Below are 14298 nucleotides of genomic sequence, written 5' to 3'. Positions count from 1 at the left end.
TGAGAAGGGGATAAACAATTTATAGTGTTGAAAGTTCCAAAGAGCACAGTGAGCTCCATCATTCGGAAATGTAAAGAATATGGAACTACCCAGGCTCTTCTTAGAGCTGATTGGACAAACAAACTGTGCAACCAGGCAACAAGGACCTTAGTCAGGGAGGTGACCAATAACCCAATAACCACTCTGACAGAACTACAGAGTTCATTGACTGAGATGGGAGAACCTGCCTGAAGGATAACAATCTCTGCAGCCCTTCTCAAATCTAGGCTTTATGGGAGAGTGCCCAGAAGGAAGCCTCCTGAGAAAAAGGTGCATGACAGCATGCCTGGAGTTTGCAAAAAGGCACGTGAAAGACTCTGAGAGCACGAGACAAAATATTCTGCGGTCTGATGAGACAAAAATGGACCTATTTGGCCTAGATGCAATGCTATGGGGATGCATTTCAGCGGCAAGGACTGGGAGACTTGTAAGGATAGAGAGAACAATGAATGGAGCCAAATACAGGCAAATCCTTGGGGAGAACCTGCTTCAGAGTGCAAAAGACCTTGGCCTGTGGCGATGATTTAGGTTCAAACAGGACAATGACCCCAAGCATACAGCCAAAGCAACACTGGAATGGCTTCAGAACAAGAATTTAAAAGTCTTTGAGTGGCCCAGCCAAAGCCCACACTTGAATTGCATTCAGAATCTGTGTAAAGACTTGAAGATTGCTGTTCACCGATGCTCCCCTTCCAACTTGACAGAGCTTGTGCAAATCTGCAAGGAAGAATGGGAGAAACTCCCCAAATTCAGATGTGCAAAGCTGATACAGACATGCTGTACCCAAGAAGACTCGAAGATGTAATCACTGCCAAATTTGCTTCCACAAAGTATTGACTCAGGGGGTTGAATAGTTATGTAAATTATATATTTCTGTACTTCATTTTTAATGATTTTGTAAAAATTTCTCTAACCCTGGGATGTATATTGCTCAGGACCAATGGACCAGGATGCCATTGACATTCCCAAAGAAGCCTCAAGCCATGCATCCTAGGGTTAAAATGTTCCACTTTTTTGACATTATGTGGTATTATTTGTAGATTAGTAAAAAAAATCTCAGCTTAATCCATTTATAGATATTGCAGCAACGAGTGTAGACATGGCAGTAACAACAAAATGGGAAAAAGTCGAGGGCTGAGAATACTTTCTGAAGGCACTGTATGTGTATGTATGTGTATGTATATATATATACAATTCCCACTCCTTGACCCATCTACACATTTTGCATACCTGGTGGGAGTACCCAGGGTCAGGTCATTGGCCAAGAAATTCCCATAACCCCTCCCCCACAAGGTAATTCTCCATATGTTTGTGTGTTGTCCAAATATCATAGAAAAGAACGCTGAGCGTTCAAATTTTCAAAATTTTCAAATTCAAATTTTACAGATGTGCTGGGGGTACCCAAAGTCAGGTCATGGACACAACCCCTTCTCTTCCCACACCTGCAATGCAAGTCTGTATTTATGTTTGTATGTCTGAAAATCAAGAAACTGACATCAAACAAGGCAATGAATTCATTTGGCCCATCATTGCTGTTTGTGTACTCTTGGGTTAAGTTTTGCAACAGCTTTAAACATCAATCTTCTTGATGGTTTATGAAAGTCTAAATAACTCGAGCATCAAGGTCATATGACATTATAACCTACCCTTGATTCTGATGGAACTGCAGTCTTGTATCTATAATTAAATGAACATATATTGGCTTTTGATTGATTTAAAATTTTTAAGTTTTAAACTCCAGGTCAAAGCAAGTGCAGAAAATGGTAAGACTTGGATGAGTGTAGATGTGGTTGAGACCAGAGTAAGTACAATCAGGGTGAGCCAGAGCGAGTGCAGACCAAGGGGGAGGCTGGAGTGAGTGCAGGCCAGGAGGAAACTGGAGTGAGTGTAGGCCATGGGAAGGCTAGAGCAAGTGCAGGCCAGGGGGAGGCTGAAGTGAGTGCAGGCCGGTGGGGGCAAGGGGAGGGGGGTGGGCTGGAGCGAGTGTAGGCCAGGCTGTAGTGAGTGTTGGCCAGGGGCAGGCTGGAGTGAGTGCAGGCCAAGAGGAAGCTCGAGTGAGTGTAGGCCAGGGGAAGGCTGGATCAAGTGCAGGCCAGGGGGGGTGAAGTGAGTGCAGGCCGGTGGGGGTGGGGGGTGGGCTGGAGCGAGTGTAGGCCAGGGTGAGGGCTGGAGCGAGTGTAGGCCAGGGGGAAGCTGGAGTGAGTGTTGGCCAAGGGCAGACTGGAGGGGTGTTGGCCAGGGGGAGGCTGGAGCGAGTGTAGGCAAGGGGTGAGAATTTATGTTTTCTGGTATTCTTTTGAGAATAAGAAAGGGAATATAATTCACTAGCAGCACGATCAATGTTCACCTATGATTGGAAGAATGGTATTGGCACTAAGGCTTGGAGGTTAGTAAGCACTGGGAATCATTTTGTGGGGCAAAGGAAGTCTTTCCAGATTGATGGCCATAGACAGAGAGGTGGCAGCAAGGCTTGCATTGGAAATTGAAGAAGGAATTAAGGCTTATTTTAGGCTATATGAAGGTGGAGAGGTTCGAGTTAAGGAAGCTGCTAATGATAACATGATTGGTAAGGCCAAGCAGCAAAAAAATAAACAAGAAAAAAGTTAATAATATTCTATACCAATGCCAGGGCTTGAAATTTTAAGATGGAAGAACTTGACTCCAAAGTAGTTCGTAAGAAGTACGGTATAGTTGCAGTAAGTGAGACTTTGTTTAGCGAGGAGAGAAATTGGAGAACAGGATTATAAGCCTACAAGATGTATCGGTGTGATAGAAAAGAGAAAATAACAGTAGGAGAGTAGTAAATGTAACACTGTTATTTGATAAAGGACCTAGAGAGGAATTGGGGGAACTATATACCTGTTAGTTTGACTTGAGTTGTGGGGAAGATTTTACAGACAATGATTATGGATCAGATGGGGAACCAATAACTTGGAGGGGTATGATGTAAATTGATCATAAATGCGCCATCGAGTTTTGATGAAACGTGTTAAAAATGTCTACAATTAGGTCATGATCTTAAAAATTAGATCAAACAAGCAGAGATACATTCAAAGTACACCGCCCCCATGCCAAATAAATAAATAACATCCTCCAGCGCGGCATTGCCGGGGCGCCTCAGGCGCCCGGCGATACCGCCATGCAGCGCATAGAGACTGTATTGGGAGGGAGAGGTGTACAGTAATTGATTGATTAATAGCATAATTAAAATCAATAAATAATAATCGTAAAATAATTTCTTAATCAATTGGCTAATAGCATAACTAAACCACTAGTGCTTCTTCCGAATCTGTAACTCTTTGAAAACTAATTTAATTAATTAAATAATCCAAAATTAAGTAGTCAATCGATTAATTGGCTAATCAATAAATAATAAATCGATTAATTGATTCATCAATAAATCAAAAAGATCCTTTATAGCCACATCACTTGGTGACTATCGTGTCCAAATATTAGCTTTCAAGCTCAAAAGGTGTCTGAGATATTGCCCAGACGAGAAAGAAAATAAATAAGTACTTACTTAATCGATAATAATTAAGTAGCTAATCAATTAATTGATTAATCAAAAAACAAAAATACCGTTTTTGCCAAAGCACTTGCTCACTATTGTGCTGAAAATTCAGCTTCTAGCTCAAAGGATGGCTGAGATATCTCCAGGACAAAGAAACAAGAAAACAAACAAACAAACAAACAAACAAACCAGAAACTGGAGTGAAAACGGAGTACTCCCTTTCAGCGCGCGTCATTGCCGGGCCTGGCCCCCTTCGCTGGCCGGAAATGACATCATGCAGCGCCTAGAGATGGCATAGGAAAGGAGCGGTGTACAGCAGACAAGAAACAAGGACAGACACATTCAAAGCACACCACCCCCATGACAAATAAATAAATATCCTCCAGTGCGGCATTGCCGGGGTGCCTTTGGTGCCCGGTGAAACCGCCGTGCAGCTCAAATAGACTGTATTGGGAGGGAGAGGTGTACAATAATTGCTTGATTAATTGCATAATTAAAATCAATAAACAGTGATCGTAAATTCTTTTCTTAATTAATTGGTTAATAGCATACCTAAACCACCTGTGCTTCATCCGAAGCTGTGACTTTTTGAAAATTAATTAAATGATTAATTAATTAGTCATTAATCGACAAAATTAAATAATGAATTGATTAATCAATAAATAATTATTCGATTAATTGATTGATCAATAAAGCAAACATATCCTTCATAGCCACATGACTTGGTCACTGTCGTGTCCAAATTTCAGCTTCCTCGCTCAAAAGGTGCCTGAGATTGCCCATATGAGATTGCCCATATTGCCCATATGAGAAAGAAAATAAATAAATGATTAATAATGAAAATAAATAAATAATAACGGTAACATAATTAAATTGTGATTCAATTGTCTGATACAATTCCTAGAACACCACCGTCTCATCCGAATCTGTAACTTTTAAAACATAAACTGATGAAGTCATTAATCAGATAAATTAAATAATTAATCGGATAAATTAAATAATTAATCGATTAATTGATTAATCAATAAAGCAAAAATACCCTTTACAGTCAAACCACTTCGTCATTGTTGTGTCTAAATATCAGCTTCCTAACTCAAAAGGTGCCTGAGATATAAATGCCCAGAAGAGAAAGGAAATAAATAAATAATAATCATTAAATAATTAATCAATTGGCCAATAGAATATCGCCCGGCTGAGATATCGACCGGACAAACAAGCAAGGAAACAACCGGAGTGAAAACTGAGTACCGGTACTCCCTTTTTGCGCCAGTCATTGCCGGGCCCCCTTTGGTGCCTGGCAATGACGTCATGCAGCACCTGGTGATGGACTAGGAAAGGAGCGGTGTACAAAAATCATGTCAACCCCACATACATTATATTTACATTATTGATGCAAAATTTCATTCTGAAAATCCCAGCCAGCTCAGAGATACAGCTCGGACATTTAGGAAATTAGGAGTGCAAGAAGAACAAGTCCGAAAGTCTAACAGCGGCACAGCCAGAGTACTCTACTCGCTGCAACATTCAGCTGTCCGTGTGTAAAACACACATGACAGGTTCGATCGCTTCGACGACAGTTTCGACCGATTTGACGACATGTTCGGCCTGTACGGCATATTAATTAAAATGTCGGTCGGTCGAGTCAGCCATCATACGCCGTAATGACATCATACACGTAATGACGTAGCGTGACAGATGGACACAAAACTGCCGCTACTTTAATAGATGTATGGATAGAAGATGATATATTTTAACCTCCAGTAACATTGCACTCACTACAAATGGATTAGTGTTACGATTAGATTTTATATAATATTCACATTACGTTATCATTATTACGAAAATGATATTGCTATCCAAAAACCGAGGCCAATTCCTTACTTCCGCGGTTATTATTACCGTACACCGCTTATCATTGATTCATGAACCATACACCGCTTCAATCTAGAAACTTTGCAATAACTACAAAGGGATTGCAGTGTTACGATTATATTTACTATATTATTAGTATTAACGCAATTATTATTATTATGAAAACAATACGACTGTATTAAGAAACCTGGCCTAATTTGTTCGAAGCGGCCTGAAGGTGAGGCATCAAGGCATGAAGTTTAAGGCCTGTACATACTGTGTCATTGGAAGATCCATAACGTCTATGCTTTTGATATTTGATGATCATTTTAACAATTGGTTTGTTTGTTTCACACTGAATGAAAAACGTAAAGGTAGAGCATGGCGATTGTGATATATGACAGGTTCGACGATATGGTCAGTCTGAACGGCATTGGAAACAAAATGGCGGAGTGTGGAGTCAGCCATTGTACGCCGTAATGACATCAGATGTACTCACATCACCCTGTCATGACCAGATCCTCAGCTTTGATTGGTATACGTTTGAGGGGACATACATACATACATACGGATGGACAAACACTGTTCTAGACTGCTTTGCCCTATGGGCTACGCCATAAAAAAATCTTCTATAAATGGATGAGTTGTGTGTGTGCAGTGTGCGTGTGTGTGCGTGCGTGCATGCGGGCCTGCGGGGAATACTTTTTGTGTCGATTAATTACATGGTCTATTAATTAATTACATACTATTGAATTGTGCCTTTTAACTCTTTAGTTTGCTGGGACGCCTTTGACCTTTGAAGATGCTTTAAGACCCCAAAGATACTTAAGACCCCAAATAAACCCCCTAGATACCCAGAAGATCCGAAAGTTCCAGAGGAGCTAAAAGACCCCCCAAAAAGGTTTGTGTGTGTGTGTGTTTGTTTGTGTGTGTATTTGTTTGTCTGTCCGCTCACTTATACTTGCCCACAGGACACAATTTTAAACCGATCTTCACGAAACTACACAAAATGGTACAGTTCGTGGTCCGACAAATTCTTAAATATTTTTGGGGTCAAAAGGTCAAAAGGTCAACATAGGCCAAAGGTCAACCACTTTTTTTCAAATTTCTAAAATCCTCAATTTTCATCCGATTGACTTGAAATTTGAATAGGATATACATATCGGCAAACTGAATTCAACCACCAACTATTTTTGAGATCAGCATAGGCCAAAATGTCAACAGGCCAAAGGTCAACAACCATTTCAAATTTCTGAAATCCTCAATTTTCATTCGATTGACTTGAAATTTGAATAGGATATACATGTCGGCTTACTGAATTCAACCACCAACTATTTTTGAGATCAGCGTAGGCCAAAAGGTCAATATAGGCCAAAGGTCAACCACTTTTTTCAAATTTCTAAAATCCTCAATTTTCATCCGATTGACTTGGAATTTGAAGAGGATTTTCATATCACCTTACTGAAAGCAACCACCAACAATTTTTGAGGTCAACATCGGCCAAAAGGTCAACATAGGCCGAATTTTAAAAATTGTCAATTTTCATCCGATTAACTTAAACTTTGAAGCCGACGGTTTGCATATCAGGTCAATGAATTCAACCACTAATTATTTTTGAGGTCAAAAGGATGCTCCACTGAGTGCCACGCTACTTTGTTCTATTTTGCCAAGGGTCACTCTATGAGTGATTTTTCATCATAAATTTCAAATTTCAAATTTCATCATCATTTCAAATTTCATCATCATTTTCATGACCCTGTCTGTCTGTCTGTTTGTGCGCAGTACTATGTCTACACCATTGCACATAGAATCACCATACTTTAGACACATATTTGTCTTGCCCTGGAATAGACTGTGCCCAATTTTTAACTCTCTTGGCCCAAGGCCTCCATTATGACATCCTAATTCGATAATTTGACAAGTACAAAACTTCATCCAATCAAGATGCAATTTCTTGAGTGCGATGTCGGCATAAACTAGTGGAGAAAAAAAATAACGATGACGTCATCGGTCACGTGGTTCAGCCGCCTTCTTGGAAAAACCGAAAAACTTTGCACCTCTATATCTCCGAAAGTGCTGAATAGAAAAGATTGAGACATGGCTCATTGTAAAGAACTCTCCATGGGGAATAAAATATGTTAATGATGATGTCATAGGTGCCTCCATTATGACGTCATAATTCTTCAAGTACAAAACTTCATCCGATCAAGATGAAATTTATTGAGCATAATCTAGTTGCCCTGTAATAGACTGTTCCCAATTTTTAACTCTCTAGGCCCAAGGCCTCCATTATGACGTCATAATTCTCCAAGTACAAAACTTCATCCGATCAAGATGAAATTTATTGAGCATAATCTAGAAATAAATTAGTTTAGAAAACAAACAATAATGACGTCCTCAGTCACGTGGTTCGGCCGCCATCTTGGAAAAACCGAAAAAATTTGCACCTCTATATCTCCGAAAGTGCTGAATAGAAAAAATTGAGACATGGCTCATTGTAAAGAACTCTCCATGGGGAATAAAATATGTTAATGATGATGTCATAGGTGCCTCCATTATGACATCATAATTCGACAAGTACAAAACTTCATCCGATCAAGATGAAATTTCTTGAGCATCATCTAGTTGCCCTGTAATATACTGTTCCCAATTTTTAACTCTCTAGGCCAGGGGTTCCCAAACCCAGGGTCATGACCCAAACTTGAAATCAAACCCCGCAAAATCCTGTTTTTTGAGGGTGGTTTTCATACCGAAAACATTTTCTCCGGCAATTTTTATCATAAGTGCTGGTACCATTTGGGTCGCTTGGATGTGATTTCAAATTTTGGGTCATGGACAAAAAAAGTTTGGGAACCACTGCTCTAGGCCCATGGCCTCCATTATGACGTCATAATTCTCCAAGTACAAAACTTCATCCGATCAAGATGAAATTTATTGAGCATAATCTAGAAATAAATTGGTTTAGAAAACAAACAATAATGACGTCATCGGTCACATGGTTCAGCCTCCATCTTGGAAAAACCGAAAAACTTTGCACCTCTATATCTACGAAAATGCTGAATAGAAAAAATTGAGACGTGGCTCATTGTAAAGAACTCTCCATGTTGAATAAAATGTGTTAATAATGATGTCATAGGTGCCTCCATTATGACGTCATAATTCGACAAGTACAAAACTTCATCCGATCAAGATGAAATTTCTTGAGCATAATCTAGGAATAAATTCGTTTAGAAAACAAATAATGATGACGTCATTGGTCACGTGGTTCAGCCGCCATATTTGTCAAAAATGGCCGATTTAAAAAAAAGTACAATCCGGCAAGTCCTCGGTCTCTGACCGATTTTTCTTTTGTAGGTTTGTTTGTCTGGGCGATATCTCAGCGATCCTTTTAAATAGGAAGCTAAAATTTTGAGCACGTACTTTGGCAAAAACGGTATTTATATATTTTTTTATTAATCAATTAACTGATTAATTTTTTTCATTCTTATCGATTTATTAAGTACTTTTTAATTTTCTTTCTCATCTGGACAACACCTTTTGAGCCAGGAAGCTTATATTTGGACATGACAATGACCAAGTGATTTGGCTGTAAAAGCCCAATTTTTGATTTATCAATTAATTATTTGATATATTACTTAAATTTTTTTTACGGTACAGATTCGGATGAAACGGTATTAGTTTAGGTATTATATTAGCCAATTGATTAATAATTTAATTATTTTATGATGATTTAGTTATTTATTTTCATTATTAATTACATATTTATTTTCTTTCTCATCTGGGCAATATCTCAAGCACATTTGGAGCTAGGAAGCTGATATTCGGACATGACAGTGACCAAGTGATTTGTGACTATAAGTGACTATAAAGGATCTTTTTGATTTAGTGATTAATCAATTAATCAATAATTGATTAATCATTTATTTATTTTTCCATTAATTAATCATTTAATTATTTTTCAAAAGTTACAGCTTCGGATGAAACACTGTTGGTTTAGGTATGCTATTAGCCAATTGATTAAGAAATTATTTTACGATTATTATTTATTGATTTTAATTATGCAATTAATCAATCAATTATTGTACACCTCTCCCTCCCAATACCGTCTCTATGTGCTGCACGCTTCCCCGGCAATGCCGCGCTGGAGGATACGTTATTTATTTATTTATTTGGCATGGTGGAGGTGTACTTTGAATGTATCCGTACTTGTTTTCTTCCATTTTTCACAACTAACCCACTTCTTCCCTACCACACTTCAGTGCATGCGTAATAAATATATTTCCCTTCGTATAATTGAAAGTTTTGTTTGGTGCAGTATTAAAAGAGAAACTTCCTTGTCGATAAACTTAATTATATATGCCAACGATGACTTCATTTACAGAAACCGGAGACAGCCATGACATGCCTGCGGAAACTGACGTGGAAGTTTTGGAACAGGAAGGACATGAAGGTGAGATTATGACCCCATCACAAAGACAATAAATACCAAACACTTCTTTTTTTTGACTGATTTTATTTTCTATACAAGACTTTTGGTTCTTAATTTGACCAACAAGTTGTACCCTCAACATAAGGCGTTTGGTTAAATTAGGTTCCACCTAGTAACCCAATGCCTCCATGTTTGACGTGCACTCGCCAATCACATTACCACATCCTACGATGAGACAAGCACAAGCGGTCATCTCGCTGTATCGGCTTTCCAAGCATCCATCCACGTATCTCATCATCTTGTCACCTTTGCTTTCAAACCGGTTCCACGATCACTTTACACTGAGTTGTACTATTAGAAGGGGCATTTCATCTCAAGGCAAAGCTCATGGTAATTAAGCAGACGTTGCAGATAAAATCCCAACTCACCGGGCGGTAGACAAGTGATGCACAATCAGTAACGTAGTGACAAAAGGTAAAGGCAATAATAGCAAAAAAAAAAAAAAATCAAAGACAAACCGAAAGTATGAGTCAACGTTGCCACAATCAGTCAGTCATTGGTGAATATGGTACCACCTCTCAAAAGAACTGTTGTGGCAGAAAAAAAGGTTTGTCCCACCCAGTAACTCTTCGAAATGTGAACGAGTTGTTTTCTGGTTTCATTATCCAGCGCCTTCAGAAAGTATTCAACCCCCTTGACTTTTTCACAATTTCCTGGTACAGCCTGAATTTCAAATGAATTAAATTGAGATTTTTTTGGTCATTGATCTACACATAGTTCCCCATAATGTCAAAGTTAAATTTTTATTTTTTACGAAATAATTAAAAATGAAAAGCTTAAATGTCTTTAGTCAATAAGTATTCAACCCCTTTGCTATGATGCTCCAAATTGAGCTCAGATGCATCCAATTTCCTTTCATCATCCTTGAGATGTCTCGACAACATAATTGGAGTCCACCTGTGGCCAATTCAGTTAGTTGGACATGCTTTAGAAAGAAACACACCTTTCTATATAAGGTCCCACAGTTGACAGTGCATGTTCACCGACGCTCCCCATTCAACTTGGCAGAGCTTGAGCAAGTCTGCATGGAAGAATGGGAGAAGCTCCCCAAATCCCGATGTGCAAAGCTTAAACAAACATACCCAAGAAGACTTGAAGTTGAAATCACTGCCAAAGGCGCTTCCACGAAGTATTCACTCGGGGGTTGAATACTTATGTAAATGTTCTGTATTTCATTTTTAATTATTTTGTAAAGCATTCTAAAAAACATAAAATGGGAAGAAAGTCAAGGGGTGTAAATACTTTCTGAAGGCGCTGTAAGTGCACAAGTATCATGCAGGGCCAACCTGTCAAGATCTTCTTAAATAAATTCTTATGGTGGACATTGGATAGTTTGGACAGCATAATTGTAAATGATTTGCAATAACAACTTGTACTCTGGAATGTTTGACGTGAGTTAATTTGACAAATAGATCACATTGCTGGCCTGCAAAGGCAGACACCGAATGGGCATCCTCCATCATGCAAAGTCCTTCCTTGGCACACCTGAGCTCCTATACACCTACTAGGCTTTCATCCGCAGCTTGACGGAGTACCGCTATCCCCTCTGGGCTGGCAACCCTGCCTCACAGCTTGCTCAGCTTGACGTTGTGGAAACCAAGGCCTTCAAGATCATTGGAATGTCTCGTGATGAAGCTGAGTCTATGGGCCTATCACTTCACCATCACCGACAAGTCGGTGGTCTCTGTCTTCTGCCACCTCCTCTCTGGTCTTGCACCCTCTGCCCTCAAAATGCTCTGTCCGCACAGATATATAAAGGATGCACACAGCCCACCTGCAACCCCCTCCTCGTGAAACGGCCTCAATCCAGAACCAATGCTCACCTCAGACTCATTTATTCCTCTCTTTTCCCACCTGTGTAACCACCTTCCACACTCTCTTCGATCTCATTCTCCTCTCCTGGTCTTCACAACTGCTGTTCACCACCATATCAGGTGTCTCAGGTTCACCCCTCCCCCCCCCATCCAAAGCCATGATCTTTTCCACACCTGTTAAGCCATCCCACCCTTCCCAAAATTTTGCTTACGTATCCACCTTGTCCACCCTTTGCGTTCTCCTTTACCCCTCATCATTACCTGCATCCCTTGTTTGTTTGTCTACATTATACCTCCGCCCTCTTATTAGCGTTTCCCCTGTCTCCTGCTGTTCCCTTTATATTGTGTCCTGATCTGTTCTGTGTCTTAGCTCTTTCTTGAGCCTAAACCTTGTACATAAAAATATATTTTTCCTGTCATTTGCAGCAGAATTCTGACAGTGCACTCTAAACAATGATCCCTTGGGGCTAGGTGAAGTATCAGGCCAGGTCCTGCCTGTCACAATGTAATTAGGGGTTGCAGGTTTTGTTGATTTATTTATGGTTGACAGGTTAGAGTTAAAGTACTTTGAAGATGAGGCTCAATAGTTTTCACGGGAAGTTTCTATTTCTAAGTAGCAAACAAACCCTCATGGGAACCCATCATCTCAGGTATTAAAGCGTGTAAATGAATCTAATTGATTAGCTTGAGGTGCATCGTTTCTCTAAAGGTGTTCCCAGGGATATAGGGTGTTCCCAAGTCGACCAGTTTGTGAGGCATTGTGTTTCTGCCGTATTCCAGTGTAACTTAGTATGACTGACAGGTAATACGTTTGACTAACAGGTAATAGGTATGACTGACAGGTAATAAGTATGACTGACAGGTAATAAGTATGACTGACAGGTAATAAGTATGACTGACAGGTAATAAGTCTGACTAACAGGTAATAAGTATAACTGACAGGTAATAAGTATGACTGACAGATAATAAGTATGACTGACAGGTAATAAGTCTGACTAACAGGTAATAAGTATAACTGACAGATAATAAGTATGACTGACAGGTAATAAGTATGACTGACAGGTAATAAGTATGACTGACAGGTAATAAGTATGACTGACAGGTAATAAGTATGACTGACAGGTAATACGTATGACTGACAGGTAATAAGTATGACTGACAGGTAATACATATGATTGACAGTTAATAAGTATGACTGACAGGTAATACGTATGACTGACAGGTAATAAGTATGACTGACAGGTAATAGGTATGACTGACAGGTAATAGGTATGACTGACAGGTAATACATATGACTGACAGGTAATAAGTATGACTGACAGGTAATAGGTATGACTGACAGGTAATAAGTATGACTGACAGGTAATAAGTATGACTGACAGGTAATAAGTATGACTGACAGGTAATAAGTATGACTGACAGGTAATAAGTATGACTGACAGGTACTAAGTATGACTGACAGGTACTAAGTATGACTGACAGGTAATAAGTATGACTGACAGGTAATAAGTATGACTGACAGGTAATAAGTATGACTGACAGGTAATACATATGACTGACAGTTAATACGTATGACTGACAGGTAATACGTATGACTGACAGGTAATAAGTATGACTGACAGGTAATAGGTATGACTGACAGGTAATACGTATGACTGACAGGTAATAAGTATGACTGACAGGTAATAAGTATGACTGACAGGTAATAAGTATGACTGACAGGTAATAAGTATGACTGACAGGTACTAAGTATGACTGACAGGTAATAAGTATGACTGACAAGTAATAAGTATGACTGACAGGTAATAAGTATGACTGACAGGTAATAAGTATGACTGACAAGTAATAAGCATGACTGACAGGTAATAAGTATGACTGACAGGTAATACGTATGACTGACAGGTAATAAGTATGACTGACAGGTAATAAGTATGACTGACAGGTAATAAGTATGACTAACAGGTAATAAGTATGAATGTCCAGGTTAAGCTTTCATAATACTTCCAAGAACCTCCAGTTTTGCAGTACTTGGACGTTTCTATAGAAGGTGGTGTATGTAATAGGAGCTGTCAAGCGCAGCCCCTGGTAAGTGGGCGTGGCGTGGGAGAGAATTGGGGGTGAAGAAGAGGCCGCCAATATGGCTACGTGCGATGCCGACTGACGCTGCATTCTATGTCGATCAATAAAGCCGCCATCTTATTATAGTGGATATGGGTGATGTACAAGATTGCTTCAGTAGCACTAAACTTCTTTAATGATCTTTAAAATCATTATTTTATTAAGATTGAAGTATTGAATATACCTGAACACTGCATAGGGTATCGTATTCTATGGACTCTAGTTGTGGATATGGTAGGTAGTACATTGTTCACTGCACTACTCGATAGTCCAACTATCGGATCACAATCACAACTATCATACTTTTCACACATTGTTCTAAATCTATCCAAAGTTTCTTTTTTTTTTTGAAAGATACCATTCGAGGTTGTTAAAACAATAGATTATAGTATTGCAAGAGCTCCGCAGGCTGCTCACTGTTTTACTGGCACACCTACATGTGCGTCCGCTCTCCTCTGCATTATTAAGGAGCTATC

The 14298-nt window shown here is 39.3% G+C and overlaps 1 long non-coding RNA gene across 1 annotated transcript in view; it reads left to right on the top strand.

The window, feature by feature from the left end:
- LOC137432671 (uncharacterized) overlaps positions 1 to 14298 on the top strand; it is a 243816-nt gene that overhangs the window by 222915 nt on the left and 6603 nt on the right. The window contains exon 4 of the long non-coding RNA XR_013624337.1: positions 9783 to 9851. This is a non-coding gene — a long non-coding RNA (uncharacterized LOC137432671). The remainder of the gene's footprint in view (positions 1 to 9782; positions 9852 to 14298) is intronic.

This window comes from Myxine glutinosa, chromosome 8 (genome assembly GCF_964187855.1).
Source record: "Myxine glutinosa chromosome 8, kmMyxGlut1.1, whole genome shotgun sequence".
NCBI classification, from domain to species: Eukaryota; Metazoa; Chordata; class Myxini; order Myxiniformes; family Myxinidae; genus Myxine; species Myxine glutinosa.
Note: the sequence above shows the minus strand (reverse complement) of the source record. Positions and strands in the feature narration are given on the sequence as shown.